Source organism: Lissotriton vulgaris, chromosome 9 (genome assembly GCF_964263255.1).
Source record: "Lissotriton vulgaris chromosome 9, aLisVul1.2, whole genome shotgun sequence".
In the NCBI taxonomy this organism is placed as follows: Eukaryota; Metazoa; Chordata; class Amphibia; order Caudata; family Salamandridae; genus Lissotriton; species Lissotriton vulgaris.
Genome location: NC_141697.1, coordinates 521,230,785 through 521,246,975, shown reverse-complemented (window position 1 = coordinate 521,246,975; position 16,191 = coordinate 521,230,785).

Here is a 16,191-nt window from a genome sequence, read left to right as displayed (position 1 = left end):
TACGGTGAGAATTACGCAACTGTGGACGTACAGTCAGACTGTCGACGTACAGTCAGCAAAGTGATTGCTTGGTCGGAAGTGATCATTTCAGTGTATGATTGGGAGGTGTGTCTGAGTGAGAGAAGAATTGTAAAGGAGAGGAACTGCTGCTAGAGCGGAGGCGAGTGACGTCAAGGGGCCGCGCTGGGATAGGGCGGTTAGTGTGGAGCCGCGCTGGGATTGGTGGATTGTCATCAGGAAGTAAAAGAGCGCTGTGAGACAAAATGCTGATTTTTCACAGTGAAATGTTTTAACGTTTTGCGAGATTTGTTTCGAAAAGAGAAAAAGTTAGAACCCCGGGGGGGAGAAGAGGCCCCGCCCGCCGTTACTCCGGTTCATTACATGGCTACAAATGTTGAATTGCATACTATTTTGTGGCTCGAGAATTGGTGCAAAATGACTGATGGAAATGAGGAGTTGACCTTTCCTAGATATGGAACTTTCAGATTGGAAGTACTATATCAATTGAAATCGATTATGGCTTCCTTGCGACCTCTACCTAGACCGACACAGTTTGAGGCACTGAATGCATGGATAAGAGCGACGTACGAAAGGAATAGAGACAGGCGACAGGAAAGAATGAAGAGGTCAGTTAGGGCAGTTCAGGATGCGAGGTGGGATGTGCTGGAAAAGAGATGGAGAGTACAGACGATTGAGGGAGAAATATTGTACCCACTGTTGGTTAAAACAGGGGGATGCGCAGAAAAAGAATGCAGAGGAAGACGACAGTGATACGGATGATAGCTTGATAGAAAGGCTGTTATCTGAGAGACCGCCTCCATACAATCCAGAGTCAGGGGAGGAGAAGTCGGCCCCGGTGGAGGAAGTTAGGGTACCTCAGGTCCCCCCTAGAGCTGAAGTAGTGGGAAAAAGCTCTCGACAGGAGAAGGACAGAATGTAGAAGGTGTCAGTTCTCAGAGGTTGCTGGACGCTCTTACAGTACCGGTTACCATTGGTCCCTTAGGGTCAGTATATAATCCTGAGCAGACACGAAGTGGGGGTCCACCGCAGATGGGTATGCAAGGAAGTATCAGTTCTGACAGGAACAGTGTAGTGGGAGGATTGAGCCCAATGCCAAGTCTTGTAGAATCGAGTTCCCCGTTAACAGCAACAGCAGACTCGTCGAAGGGACCAATGGATTTTAGGGGCCCAAGACAGAAATCTTTCGGAGAGTTGAGGCCAGATCTGAGAATATGGAAGACGGTTGGAGGGGCTCAGAACGACAGGCCAAGGGAGGATTGGGATCAAGGGAGTGTTGAGAACAGGGTGGCTTTCAGATAACCCTGGGCGAAGGACTTCGCTACACCCACGGAGTGGGCGTAGTGTTGCCTACTTCACCCTTTGCAAAGTAGGGGTAGCAGGCAACACTACACCCACTCCGTGGGCATAGCGAAGTTGCCCGCCACCCACCTCCCTCCCGCCCTCCCCTACATACCTAATTTTTGTAAATGCAAGAAATAAAAGTAAATAAAGGGCACTTACCTTGTCTGCTGCATCCCGGGGCTCCCTCTACTCGTTCGCGCCGCCTCCATCTTGGATACCAAAGCGCATGCGCGGCCGCCCGCACATGCAGATTTCTCGTGAGAAATGCGCATGCGTGGGCGGCTGCGCATGCGCATTGGTGTCCAAGATGGCGGCGACGGTGGTGCGAACGAGCAGAGGGAGCCCCGGGACGCAGCAGACAAGGTAAGTGCCTTTAATTGACTTTTATTTCTTGCATTTACAAAAATTAGGTATGATGGGGAGGGGGGCAGGTGGCGCGTAGTGGGGCTACATGAAGTGCACAGGTGGGCGTAGTTTCTCGTCCACTTTGCGTGGCTTCGCGTAGCCCCACTACGCATACTACGCCCAGGGTTACTTTCAGAGATGTATCTGAAGTGAACAGATGCAGAGTTTAAGACAGTGCTTGTGGAGAGAGAAGTATTGTATCCAGTCGAGGCACTCTGAGTGCAGCCATAAAGGTGAAGAGAATTGATGTGATGAGGTTAAAAGCAGAAGTGGATGAAATTGTTGAAGGAAACTTGCCTTTAGAGAGGATTGAACTTTATGAACCAGGTGAGTTGCTGTTTGTAGCGAAGGATGTGACTCGGAAATCTAGATCAACCCATGAGAAACTGACTGAATTAGCGAACAAATATGATGTGGATTTGTCTAGGACAAAAATGTTGCAGGGTAATCATATATTGCAGAATACTGATCAAGACTTAGAAGAGAAAAGGTTGATCAGACTAAAGACTCATATCCGAGAACTGATTATAGGGATACAAGCCTGGAGCAGACTTGACAAATGGGAAGAAAGGTGGTCAGAGAAAAAGAGTGTTAGAAGGAGTGTGGTAGAGACACCTCCACCAGGAGTGGGAAGGGCAGGAATGGGAGCATACTCTTTACGGGAGGTGGCCAATGGGGGATATGTACATGTGCCCTGGAGTCGGGGAGATTTGGCTGCCTTTACAAATGATTTCAAAAAGCTGAGAGAGAGCCCAGTTGAATGGTACAAACAGGTAGAGAGGTTTGTTAAGATCTCGAAGGTGCTGTGGATTGATCTGAACACCTTGTTTGATATCGTGGTTCCGGGAGATTTGTGGGTAGCATGCAAGATTGTTATTGAGTGGCCCACTGTGGAGCCAGAAAGGGATGCAGCCACGAATGGCCCGTCACCTCTGGTGATGAAAAAATATGAACAAGTGATTACCTTCCTTGTTGAAATCTACGGTACCACCACAGGCTATTGACTGGGTAAAGATAGATCGGACGGTTCAGGAACCTAAAGAGACAGTGCACAAGTATTACGAACTACTGTTGCAGGTCTTTAAGCAGTACAGTGGCCTGTGTGTAATGGACCCTTAGGACATGGGATAGTTTGTTTCAAAGTGCATTTTGGGATTGAGACCTGATATTTGCCTTATGATCCAGCAACACTTTATCTGTTGGTAGAACAAGCCGCTGGACGAGATTTTGAGGTATGCCAGGTACTGTGGTGATGAAATCGACTCGAAGCACAAGAAGCTTAAGGACAAGCTGATGCTGGTCCAGATGCAATCGGCTGACAAGGGTGGGTCAGGCCAAGTCGGGAGGTGGAACTTTGGGGTGAAAACTGAATGGTCAGAAAAAGGGAAATGGCGATGACTCCAAGCCAAGGGTAGATGTGGCAACTTTGAAAAAGACCACTGAGTGCCACCAGTGTCATCAGATTGGACACTGGAGATGCGAGTGCCCCTATAATCCTGAAAATCAGGAGCAGCAGGAAGAAGTGGCTCAGGTGCAGGGACCCCGGGTGATGACGACAGCAGTACCAAAGACTAAGTCGATAAAAGGGGGGACTTCGGCTCTTCGAGTCCAGGTTCCCCAGCCACCAAAAATAGCGACAGGGACTCGGACTTACCAGCAGATGCCTCTCTTTGAAGGGAACGATGACTGTTACTTAGACCAGTTGGCATGACGGTGCCTGAGGGGGAAGGAAGACTGCACTCTTGGGGCAGTCTGTGAGGTAGACCAGAGGGAACCATTTGTAGAAGCTGACATTGATGGTCATCCTACTACCTTTTTGGTTGTTACTGGTGCTATCCGTTCTACTGTGAGATCTGCAGTAGTCCCCAACCTACCCCTCTCGGGACAGACAATCCAAGTTGTGGGTGTCGCAAATAGGAAAATGACAAATCCAATGATAGAACCGATTCCTGTGAAGATAAGAACGTTCAGGGATAGACATCAATTTGTGGTGTGCGATTCAAGTCCTGTTTGTTTGCTAGGGAGGGATCTCCTGTGCAAGCTTAATTGTACCATCTATTGCACCCCTAAGGGAGTGGAACTACAGACTATGAAGATGACGCTACCATTAAGGTCGCGAATCAGCATGTGTGCATAGAAATGTACCCTGCTCTGACAGTGGAGGAGCTTCTACTTGACTTGAGAGATTCGGTTTCACAGGAAGTGTGGGACTTTACAGGAGAAGACATAGGGTTCATTAAAGGAGTTGAGCCAGTTAACATCCAGGTTAAGCAGAATGCCTATTTCCCACAAACACCTCAGTATATTTTGACCCCAGAGACGATTGTAGGAATAAAGCCTGTGATTGAGTCTATGATTAAACAGGGAATTCGGAAGGAGATATTGGGCAGTCCATGTAATCCGCCAATCATTGGATTGCAGAAACCGAGCGGGAAGTTCAGAATTGTGCAGAATTTGCGCCGAGTGAACAACATAGTTGTTCCCTGTTGTCCAGTGGTACCGAATCCATCTGTAATCTTATTTCAGATCTCGTGCCAGGCTGAGTGGTTTACGGTGATTGACCTTTGTCAGGATTTCTTCTCGATACCTTTGCACGAAGACAGACAGTTTTTGTTTGCTTTCAAACTGGAAAGTCGTGTCTTATAGTGGTGTTGTATCCCTCTGGGGTACACAGAGAGTCCATCTATCTTTAATCAGATCTTGAAAAAGAATCTGGAGAGTCTAGTACTGCCGCATAACTCGGTTCTCGTCCAGTACATAGACGACCTCCTTTGTTGCGTCAGAGACAGAAGATGCATGCAGGATTGATACCATTGCTTTGTTGAATCATTTGGCAGAGAATGGACACAAGATATCACCAAATAGGTTGCAGTACTGCCTGAATGAAGTGCAGTATTTGGGTCACAGAATAGAGAAGGGCAAAAGGAAGGTGTCACACTGATAGGGTTGAGGCAATCATGAACATGATGGTGCCTTCAACCCAGAGAGAGGTCAGGATGTTCTTAGGGATGGTTGGCTACTGTCGCCAGTGGATTGCCAACTTCTCATTGAAGGCAAAGCCTTTACAAAGACTGACGCACAAGGACATGAGCGATCGGGTACCATGGGACAACGATTGTATGAATGCTTTCCTGGAGTTGCGAGAGGACCTTTGTTGTGCTCCGGCACTGGGAATGCCTGACTACAATAAGTCTTTTTCACTTTTCTGCTGTGAACGAGAGGGTTGTACATTAGCAGTCCTAGTTCAGGATCATGGAGGTGTCCGTAGACCAGTTGCCTATTTCTCTGCTACTTTAGATCCAGTAGCTTCAGCGTTACCCGGATGTCTCAAATCCGTTGCTGCAACGGGTGTCAGCATTGAAAGGTGTAAGAGCATTGTCATGGGTCACCAACTAACGGTATACGTACTGCTGTGAAGTGTGGAGGACTGCCGAATTGGGTGCACATTTTACACACTCGCCGAGTCCCAGCACCCTTGGAAGAAACAGCTCCTCTCCCAAATAAAAATCCAGCTGAGGTGGCAGGGCCAAAGGAGGGGACAAACCAAGCTGTGAGGGTGTCTAATGAAGTTGGTTGCTCACTAGATCAAGCTGAGGAAGGTCAGGAGGGAAGTGAAGCTGTGACTGTCTCAGCTGGGAAGTGACTGTGAAAGTGAGCTGAAGCGAACTCACCTGAAGAAAACTGTGAGCAAAGTGAGCAAGAAGAAGTTTGGAGAACTGGCGGAACAGGGGAGCAGTGGCCAGAAAGACAGAGGCGACTGAACCTGAGGTTGGTTTCTGAAAGGGATCTTGCTCCTGTGTCTGAGGAGTCTGAGTCAGACGGAGACGAAGAAAGGCAAGCTTGTGGAGGACCGAGAAGATCAAGGCGAAAGAGGGTGCCTTGTCGAAGGTACGCGACTCCTGAGTGGACATATCTTGTGACTGATGCCAGGCATATTGAGATCGGGAAGAGTGAGGGCAGTGACAGTGATCAGTAACAGTCCTATCATCAAATAAGACATGCTGCTGTTGGTGTTGGGACTTGAGATCGAAGGTGTACTGACCATCACTGTTCCAAATCCCCCAGTCTTGAGCGGAATTGTTCTTCGTCTTGAACTTTTGGAGTATGTGTTAGAAGCAGTTGGAACGAATTTGATCATGGAATAAAAAGACTTTTGCTGTAAATACTTTGTTGTAAATAATTTAGGCCCGAGCGGAAGAAGAAAAAATTTAGGGACTTCCGTAGAGGACGGAGAAGGGTTAGGGTTGTCTGTTGTTTGCTGTAAATAAGGAACTGAAAATTAAGAAGGGGACTTTCAGCCTCTGAGGTGTGGTTCGAGTGCTTCTAATGAAAAGAAAGAAGAAAGAGACTTTTGAACACTGTTGCTGAACAATTGTATTGAAAAGACAAGTCTTGAGACCATGGGGGCTAGAAACCCGAATCGTAGAGCTAGATGCATTGTAGGCACACTTGTAGGTGGTATGTTACTCTTCATTATTCTAGTAGTTGTAGTTTTGTATTTGGTTCCACATGAGCAGGCAGTGGAGGTTGAAGGAACACCTATACCTACTACTCCTAGCAAAGAAGAGGTCAAGGTAGGAAACGACAGAGCTTTGCTGCTAGAGGAGAGTCGTAGATTACATGCAGATCTGTCTAGAGGTAATTTCAAGCTTAATGCGTATGCAAAGTTGTTGTATGAGTACATTGATGCAATGGATGCGAAAGATTGTTATGTGTGTATGCAATTGCCGGCTTCTGTAGATGAGGGTATTAGATACCATCACCTTCCATTGACATATGGAATTTCATATAGTTTATTGCTTAGCATATTTTATGGTCGCAACCATTTTGAATATTTATTTTCGAATTGTGATGCGGTGCTTCCTGAAGTGCCTGCATACAAGCATTTGAACAAGTATGATTATTATAAGTCAGAGGACAGGCTTGGAACGTATTTTATGCCGACCCAGGAGTTGGATACAGCTTATACACATCGCCATAATCTGACATGTTTGTTTTCAGATACAGAGAAGAAATTTATTGATCAGGTAAAAGATAGATATTGAAAACAAAAACAGTTGCGAGATTCGGGAAAGGGTAGAGTGGATAGGACAGACGAAGAGAGGTTGCACACGTTGAAAGTGAGTTTTGGTCCAATAGCTTTGGATGAAGTACAGAAGGGGAAAATGTGCATTCACCGACCACAGACATATTATGAGAATGTTAATGTAGGTCACACCACATGTGAGCATACATTTACTTTGGAGTATTATGCAAAAGACTTCTTGCAGAGTGTAGTGCTGGTGATTCCAACGGTACTTTGTGGGAGAAATGCTTATGTGCGATTGCCTGAGAAATGGTATGGAACGTGTTATTTAGCAATCATTTTCCCTAAAATTTACCATACAGAAGATTTTGAACTGATAGAAGGAGGACAACATGTGAGAGTGAAGGGAGGTGAAAGTGCAGGAGCCCTAGTTGGAGATATTTTTGGAGCAATTATAGCAACTCTGGAAGTGATTCTAAATGATGTGAAAATCAGAAGGTTGGCGACTGTTGTAGACGAATTATCTATGAGTACAGCTAAGTCCTTAGTGTTGGTTAACGGTGAGATGTTATTGATAAGGACTATGGTTTTACAAAACTGTCTTGCTTTAGACGTCCTTCTAGCTAAAGAGGACGGAGTCTGTAAACCTTTAAAGGTCCAAGAATGTTGTACCTATATACCAGATAACAGCAAGGATCTGGAGAAATATATAAGCAACATTACTGCAATTCATTATGAGATTGAAGACTTGACTGGAGAAACAGTGTGGGAAAAGATTGGAAAGGGTTTTGGTAAGGTTGGAAGTTGGTTTCCGATTCTTGGGAAAGGGATTCTTGGTTACATCTTGAAGCCCATAATAATAGTGGTGTGTTGTGTGATTGGGTTGTTGGGATTGGTTAGAGCATGCAAGTGGTACCAGTCAAGTAGATTGGAGAGGTAGATGAGAATGCAAGAGAGACACATTGAGAGACTGCAGTACAGTCAATATCGAAGTTTGAAAAACATGGAGTTGCTTAAGAGAGGGAAAGTGTCAACAAGCTCTGTTTAAGTCGGTTCTTCCCTGAGGATGGTGTAGTATGTGATGACACAGGTCATCAAAGGGGGGACTGAGAGAGCGCCATGGTATTTTGAAAAATTTGTAGGGGTGCATTATAATCCAGAGTAGTCAGCACCCACATATTTAGAGGGTGTTATTAACGTAGTTAGAAATGTAACATTAGGTTGGGAATCAGTGCAATATTAGTGATGTGTTTATTATTCATAGATTAATGTAGGGCCCTAATCAAAGTGTAATGTTACATAGCGTAGAAATGTAATCATAAGAGACATGTCGCATTAACAATGATGTGCCACCTTCATTTAGCCCTAGCCATATCAAATCAGTCTCTTAGGCCCGGCACCGGCACCTCCCTAAACTGGAACACAAGCAACCCAGGACCAGTTTCTCCCAACTAGGGCTCATCAGCCAGGTATAGCTTGGTTTCAGTGACACAGCATACTTTTCGGACAAGACTTTTCAGATTGTAAAAGAGCTGAGGCAGCCAGCTGAGCAGAAGGCCCCTGGCTGCCTGGAAGACTAAAATAAGTTCCAGTCCCACTTCCTCACTAAAGTCAAACACCTCCTGACGGATATCTGCCGCACCCCCGCTGTACACTGCCCCTTGGCAGTGCACCTCAAACCGCTTGCATATGACAAGCCCTCACCGCCTTCCCAAAGCTAAATCACAAATCTTTGCATCACTTAATGGGCCGGGACAAATCATGGTCACTAGCATATCCCTGTCTCCCCAGTGTGTTTTGGATGGCACTCCCCGGGATAGAGAGCGAGGTTCTTAGCCTGCTAAATCGCTCACTTGAAACTGGCCAGATCCCGACCAACTTTAGGGAGGCGAGAGTCATACCCCTGCTGAAAAAAACTGGTGTGGATTCGAAGCACCTTAAGAACTTTAGGCACATCTCCCAGCTCCCTTTTCTGGCAAAAGTGCTGGAACAGCTTGTGCTGAATACCCTATTGCACAACATAAAGGCAAATCAGCTACTCCAAATAAAACAGGAAGGCTTTAGAGCCCATCATAGCACAGAATTGGTAATGCTGGAAGTGACAGATGAACTTAGGACCATAGCCGACAATAGGAAGCCTTGTGCCCTGGTCCTCTTGGACCTGTCCGCAGCATTCGACACGGTCAATCATAGCCAACTCCTGTCACAAATCTCGGAGTTGGTCATCCAGGGGGCGGCTTTCCAGTGGCTCTCGTCCTTCTTTTCAGACCGATCCCAACAGGTCCAACTGGCTGATCAGATGTCCAATACTGACGAGCTTGTGTGCAGGGTCCCCCAGGGTTCGGCGTTGTCCCCCCTCCTCTTAAATGCCTTTCATCAGCCTCTGGTGGCTGCACTGAGCCACATGGAGTGCCAAGTTTTTAACAATGCAGATGACCCCCAAATTATCATCCAGATTGACAACTGCCCCACGGCCCACGAGCGGGTGCAGAATATCCTGAAGTACACGGTCCACTGGATGACTGCTAATTCCCTCAAAATCAACCCCGATAAAACGGAGGTCCTGGCAATCGCCACGGACACCAATCCTTGGTGCGACCTCTTTTGGCCACAAGAGCTTGGCACTATCCACAAACCAGCCCAAGTGGTAAAGAGTCTCAGCATAAAAATTGATGCTTAGCTCTCCATGGCTCACCAGGTATCTTCTGTGGTGGTAACATGTGTGGGCCTGTTAAGACAGCTGTGACGACGCGCCCCCCTCCTTTCTTTTACGGCATTCTGGATGGTAGTGTCAGCAATGATTGTGTCAAGCCTGGACTATGGTAACTCCCTGTACATTGGCCTCTGGAGAAGCTCTTAACGAAACTCCAGGTAGTCATCAATGATGCTGCCAGATTGAGTTTCAGACACCCAAGGTGGGCGCACGCCACCCCTCTTCTGCAACAGTTGCATTGGCTCCCGGTTAGGCAAAGAACCATGTTCAAAGGGCTATGCATAGCCCATAAAGCTATCCACGGCCAGGCTCCAGCCTACATCAGGGACGACTGGTAATTTATGTGCCAGGAAGGTCCCTCCGCTCCTCGGATGCTGGCCTGCTGGCTTGCCCCCGTTTTAATATTTCGTCTAAAGGCGTCAGAGCTTGCTCCACAATGATCCCCCAACTCTGGAACAAGCTACCCGCTAGCCTCCGTAAAGAACCTGTCATCCTACCTTTCAGGAGGCAATTAAAAACTCTCCTATTTTGTTGAAACCTGGGCGAACACCTAAGCCAAATTTCTCATGGCACGCCGCTGTGGATGTGCCCAGGTTGGGCTCTCTTTTGCAGCACTGAGAGACCTGTCAGTGATATTGCCTCTAGAAACCCCAATTAACAATAACAATAACAACAGCATGCTCAAGACCCACGCTTGGGCTTACCCATATCACTTAGGTCGACACACCAAAGTACTCAAAAGTGATGGATGGCTGAATTAATCTCAGCCACTGGTAATTACTCGGGCCGCATCCCAGTCCATCACAATTTTGTACATCAAGCCACCTCAGTGTATACTTTAGCGTATCATCATATAAAGCAGCATGCCAGCTTGTACAGTTACATAAAATATATTATGATATTTGATTCATGTTACATCATACAGGAGGAGCTCAGCAGAACAAATTGTTTTATTGAAAACAGCACCCTACATTATCGGATTAACGATCTATTTTTATACTACCTGCAGAGTGGATTTATATATTCTGTGATGTAATCAATTCGATTCAATTCGATTTGTCTTTATTCGATCATAAACAATCATAAAAGACACATATAGACAAAAAAATATAATAAAAGGGCAAAAAATAACTTTAAAAAGGTATTAAAAAGGCATTTAATAATGAGATTCCATTAAAATTAAAGGACATACCAATACTATAAAATGGTTACATTTTTTTTTAAAACAAGAAAAAAGTTCATGATAAAAAAAACATTTAAATCCATAATAACACAAGGTTTAGTTAGACACTTTATTATTATAAGCAAATTAGTTTAAAAGAGACTAAGAAAACAGCAACACTCAATAGAATCATGTTACATAATAAAGTGCAAACTATTCCTTCTACGGACCCAGGTCCAACCCAAAAATTTAGCAATAGCAATAACCACGACTTCACTGGTATCTGTTTTTAGAATACGCAAAGCCGTTTGACAAGATCTTGTTCCTATTTTATTGCAAACCGGCTTGAGCCATTTATGACGAGGGCCCTCGTATGCAGGGAACACAAACAGGATATGCAGTAGGGTCTCTTCCTGACACAGGCAAATATGACATTTTGTATCTTGGTCATTCCCCCACTTTTTCGTAAAAGATGTTAGGGGGAGAGTACCCACTCTAAATTGGTGATAGAGTTTCCTGTCACCAGGTCTCGTAATAGTGTCCCAATAGACCTCCAGCCTATATTCACTGTTATGATCCAAAAAGATACCTGTTAGGGAAACACCATTCACCAAGTACAGAGACTTCTGTCAAACCATGTCCCTGAATAAGACTTTAAAACCTTTTTTTATGGGAAAGAGTTCCCTTCTGGGTCCCCCCACAAATGACTGAGGCCCATATCCGATAGTGTAGCCTCAATGTTAAGTAACCATATACTGTTATTGGATATATCAGCTTCTCTAATATACTTAACAGCATTTGCATAAGGAGCGAACTCCGGGGTAGTCCAAAGTCTTTCCCAATAGGCAAGAGGTCTAAAACCCGCAGCCTCCACAAAGGAAATACAACCCAGATCTGAAAGTAAAGGTCTAAGTGGTGACTATTGAGGAAGACCGGTCAATGCCCTCAGAAACTTGTTCTGGGCTAGGACTAATGGAGCTAGATTTTTGAAACCGCATACTCCCGCTCCATAGATTTTTGAAGCTCTGACCTTCCCTTGGTAAACAGTTAGAACCGGTGCAACTGGTTTAGTTTGGGATAGCCGGTGTTCTTTTAAAAGGGCCCCAGCTTGTTGAATATGCCTTAAGACTAACATATCCATCTGTGGCTTCCAGTTCATACTTTTGCCCATGGTAACGCCCAGATATGTACAGGAGTCAGTTTGTTCCAGTCCAGCATTGTTCATTTCTACTCTGGCTTTCACTATTTTATATTTGTGCAAGACCATGAACTTCGTCTTGTCAACATTGACTACTTGATTATGGTCATTGCAAAATAACTAAATCTATTGAGGGCTCATTGCAGACCAGATTGTGTTTTAGACAAAATTAGAGTGTCGTCTGCAAACATTAAAAGAGGAACCCTCGATCCAGCAAGACTAGGGGCGTCTGTAGGGTATTCCGTATAGTATGAGATAAAATTATTTATGAACAATGAGAAGAAGGCAGGGGCCAAAACACACCCCTGCCGTACTCCCTTGTTCACAGGAAAACATTCCGTTAACTCACCCTGTTGTCCCCATTGGACTTGGGCATATGTAGACTCGTGTAATTTTATAATAAATGATAAGATCTCAGCGGGCATCCCTGCTTCCTTAAGCATGTCCCACATCTCATTGCGGGCACTAAATCAAATGCAGATTTAAGATCTATAAATGCTGCATAGAGGGTCCCCCCTGCTAAGACCACTGTTTTCCAGTATATCAACATGAATCTAAAAACTTGGCCGATAGTGCTAACATGAGAATGAAATCCTGCTTGATAGGTGGATAGGATTTCATTATCATCAATCCACCTGTTCACCCTACTTAGCACTAATCTAGCCACAATCTTTTGCATAGTGTCTATAAAGCTTATGGACCAATAGTTAGTTGGGCTGGTGCGATCCCCCTTTTTGTAAATGGGGATAATTTCAGCCCCACGCCAGGATTCGGGAATGGGGGCACCTCTAGCCAAACCTTTGGCAAAAATAAGAATATATTTAAGCCAATTCTCCCGGTCAGATTTAAATATATCCGCCAGGATACAATCTGGGCCCGGGGCCCTACCTGCTGCTACTCCATCAAGAGCTCTCTCAATTTCCACTAGGGTGAAGGTTAGAACTGACTCCGGCACTACACATAGGCAATGCCTAGTGCTGTCTTCTGGCGATGAAAATTGGGTCTGATAATGTGCGACCCAAACTTCTGGCGGGACATTGTTAACTGGTACCTGGCCGGCATTATCACTACCCCACTTAATTAATTGCCAGAACCAACACCAGTTTTTCCTAATGCTTTCATCTAACAGGTCCCTCCATCTAATTTCATCATAGGCCTTCTTTGCCCTTTGCTGGGTTGCCTTATATTCAGACCTTAATTCCCTAACCTACTGCGTTGCTCCTGCCCTTATTGCTTTACACAAATCCCTGTAGGCTATCCTACATGCCCCATCATACCATTTGGCTGATTTATGGATAGGGTGCTTATTGGATCTTTTTTGTTTTTTGTTAAAAGAGTTTCAACTTAGCAAACAGGGCCTAATGAGCTTTTGTAAGGGATGGGAAAGTGGCCTCATTAAAGTCAAATTGGGAGAGGACTAAAAGGGAGTCTGCAAGTGCTGACTTAATCTGTACCATAGTGTCCTCATCCTCAGAGACCTGTGCCCATTTTAATCTATGGCAGTCGTGAGACATAATTACGTGTGCTGTTACAATAACTATACTACCCCTCGATGATGATCGACCCTTTACCTCTAATATCAGTGTCAGGGGGTCATGATCGCTCTCTGATCTTTTCAAAACCTCCATATCCCTTAACCTTAGCCATAATTCTAAATTAATATGAAAGTAGTCAATCCTACTACTTCTTAACCCATTATTAAAGGTGGGGTTGCCTTTACTATCTGATTTAGATCTTCCGTTAACAGCCCGAAGCCCCCTCTCCGCTTTTTAACTGTAGGACTGCTTCTGTCCATTTATTATTTGGGGGGAGCGTTAAGGACAGAACACCCCAAATAGCATTCTTGTCACTAGTAAGGCTTTCGTCTTGTATGCCAAGTGGCTCGAACGTGCAGTTAAAATCCCCTGCAATAACCCGATTACCCCACGGGAAAGACTGCTTTCTGTTGATGGCAGGCTCGGGTCACTTATGCATCAAAGGCAGGAAGAATAGAGTGTGGTTGAGATGTTTTCTATAGTATATTGGCAATTTCACCCACTTTAATTTAAAAGCAAAATACCATGCTTAGTGGGAAGGGGATCGCCTTACAACGGAACGTCTCCGTTCCTGGCATGACTCCTAGTTGTGCTAGAATATCAACCAAAATAAAAGCTTGACTACCTATGTTCCCCATTCTTTCCCTGTATTTATTGACTGGAACAGTCAGCAGACCTATATCTGCAGTAGAAACACTTCGCAAACCCTGCTGCAGTACTTGGAAGACTATAAAGCCTTAATAGTGAATGTCTAATGAGGCACTTTAAAGTCAGTTGCACCCATACCCATTGAAGAGGTTGTGGTGGCAGCAGTTACTTTCAAACTGTGTCCCTCTGCTCGATTCGCGAAAGCAATTTTTCCTGCATTTTTTCCTTCAGAACCTTATGATCTGAGAAAGGTGAACTGAAATTTTAAATCTCATATGAAATGTTCATTTTCACTAGTTTTGTTTTGATAAAGTGTTAGATTTTATAAATCTTTATTTTAAATGTCTTTGAATAGTCCTTTTGAAAAGGAATCTTTGTCCTTATAATAACCTTTATTCTTCCCCAGATCCACCACAATTCTCTTTGCGATATGGGTACTTAAAAGGACTGAAATCATCCCATCTAGAGTGCCTCAGACCTTTTTGTGCTGTAATGTACTGTTGTGATGACCATAGCATTGCCTTCATCATTATAATTGTCAAGTGGCCTCAAACAGGTACATTAGTGCTTAGGTGTGTCTGTAGGAGGTTTTAACTTGGCAGGTTGCAGTATTTGGAGTGACTTGTATTGACTGATAAGTAATGTAACAAATTAAGGGGTGTAAAGAAAATCCAGATAACACACTCTGGAAATGTTTCTCACACATAACATGTTAACTGCACCCGTGCAGTGTCTTGCCTTGCTCGTGGTCTGAGTGGGCTTGACAGCTTTTGCAATTCAAATAAAAGCCTTCAACTGTTAAAAAAAAAAGAAAAATCCCCTGCAATAACCCGATTACATAACCCTTTTAATGATTTAATTTATGTGTCCAGGCTAGAGATGGTCAGTGAGGCCTTCCCACCCACCAGTCCTCTTGCATAGACATTAATCAATATGAACTTGGGCTCATACTCAGGGTTTATTTTAATAGCCTGAATGTCCGGATTTTCAATCTACCTGATAACCCGCCTGTTGTCTGACCCAGATGGCTAATCCTCCTCAGGGTCGCCCTTTAAAACTTGCAATTGCTGGTTTACCAAAGGCCAAGTATCCTGGCCAAAAAATCGTGCTCAAAGAACAAGTCTCCTGAAAGGCAATAATATCATAGGTTTCTATGAAAATAGACCAATCAGAGGAACCAGTCTTCGATAGTAATCCAGCAATATTCCATGATAAACTACTTCTAAGCTAGACAAAGGAGCAAATCTATTGACTAGGTTAAGGTCAAGGGGTCGGCCTGTACCCCCTCCCCCCCCCTCCTAGCTGGGAATAGTAACAGGGTCTATAGAAGAACCCTAGGGGCAGAAGAGAGATTTTCCCAGAATGGTACCCTTGATTTCTACTCCCTAGGTGCTCCAATAAGAGTCTAACAACGTGCTCATTGTTATATTTAGCAACCACACAATCGCCCCCCGTCCTTAGTGGAGTGTCCAACCCAAGATGAGTGTCTGGCCATTATCAATTGATTATAAATATCCCAGCCCCGTACCCCCCGACTTCCTTCAATTGTACAGTGAGCCAGTGCATTGTTTTGGCCATTAACTGGTCAGTAGATTCAATCTGCCCAGTTTGTAAGGTCGGTACATTCCTCAAGACCTCCACCAAAGGAGCGGAGGCCGTTGGGAGATGTAAGACTTTAGATCGTTTTCGGCCAAACTCTGGGCCAATCCATAATGCACTGCTAAGGAATCACGAAAAGAATGCCCAGGAACAGTAGTAGATTGATTGATTGTCTAAACCACGAATAGAGAGGTTTGATAAGATATTACTTACAGTCCTAACACGGGGTCTACTTCCCTCCACCCTAGGGGTACTTGGAATGAGCTGTGCGAATTCACTAGACATATTCCCTGTCTCACCCGCATAACCTCCCAAAGCCTCTACACCAACATCAGGAACAATGCCCACCCCACCATTCCTACTAGGTGATAGAAGCATTAAATTAGATGTTGAAGGAATAGCGGATGAGAGTTTAGAAATTACAGGGTTACACAACACATTTGTTAACGTTTCAGAGCGCCGATTAATTTCAGTCTATCGAGGATTGGGGATAAGGATGCCGAAATTAAGTCCCCCATTCTGACCCATAAACCCTTGTGGGAT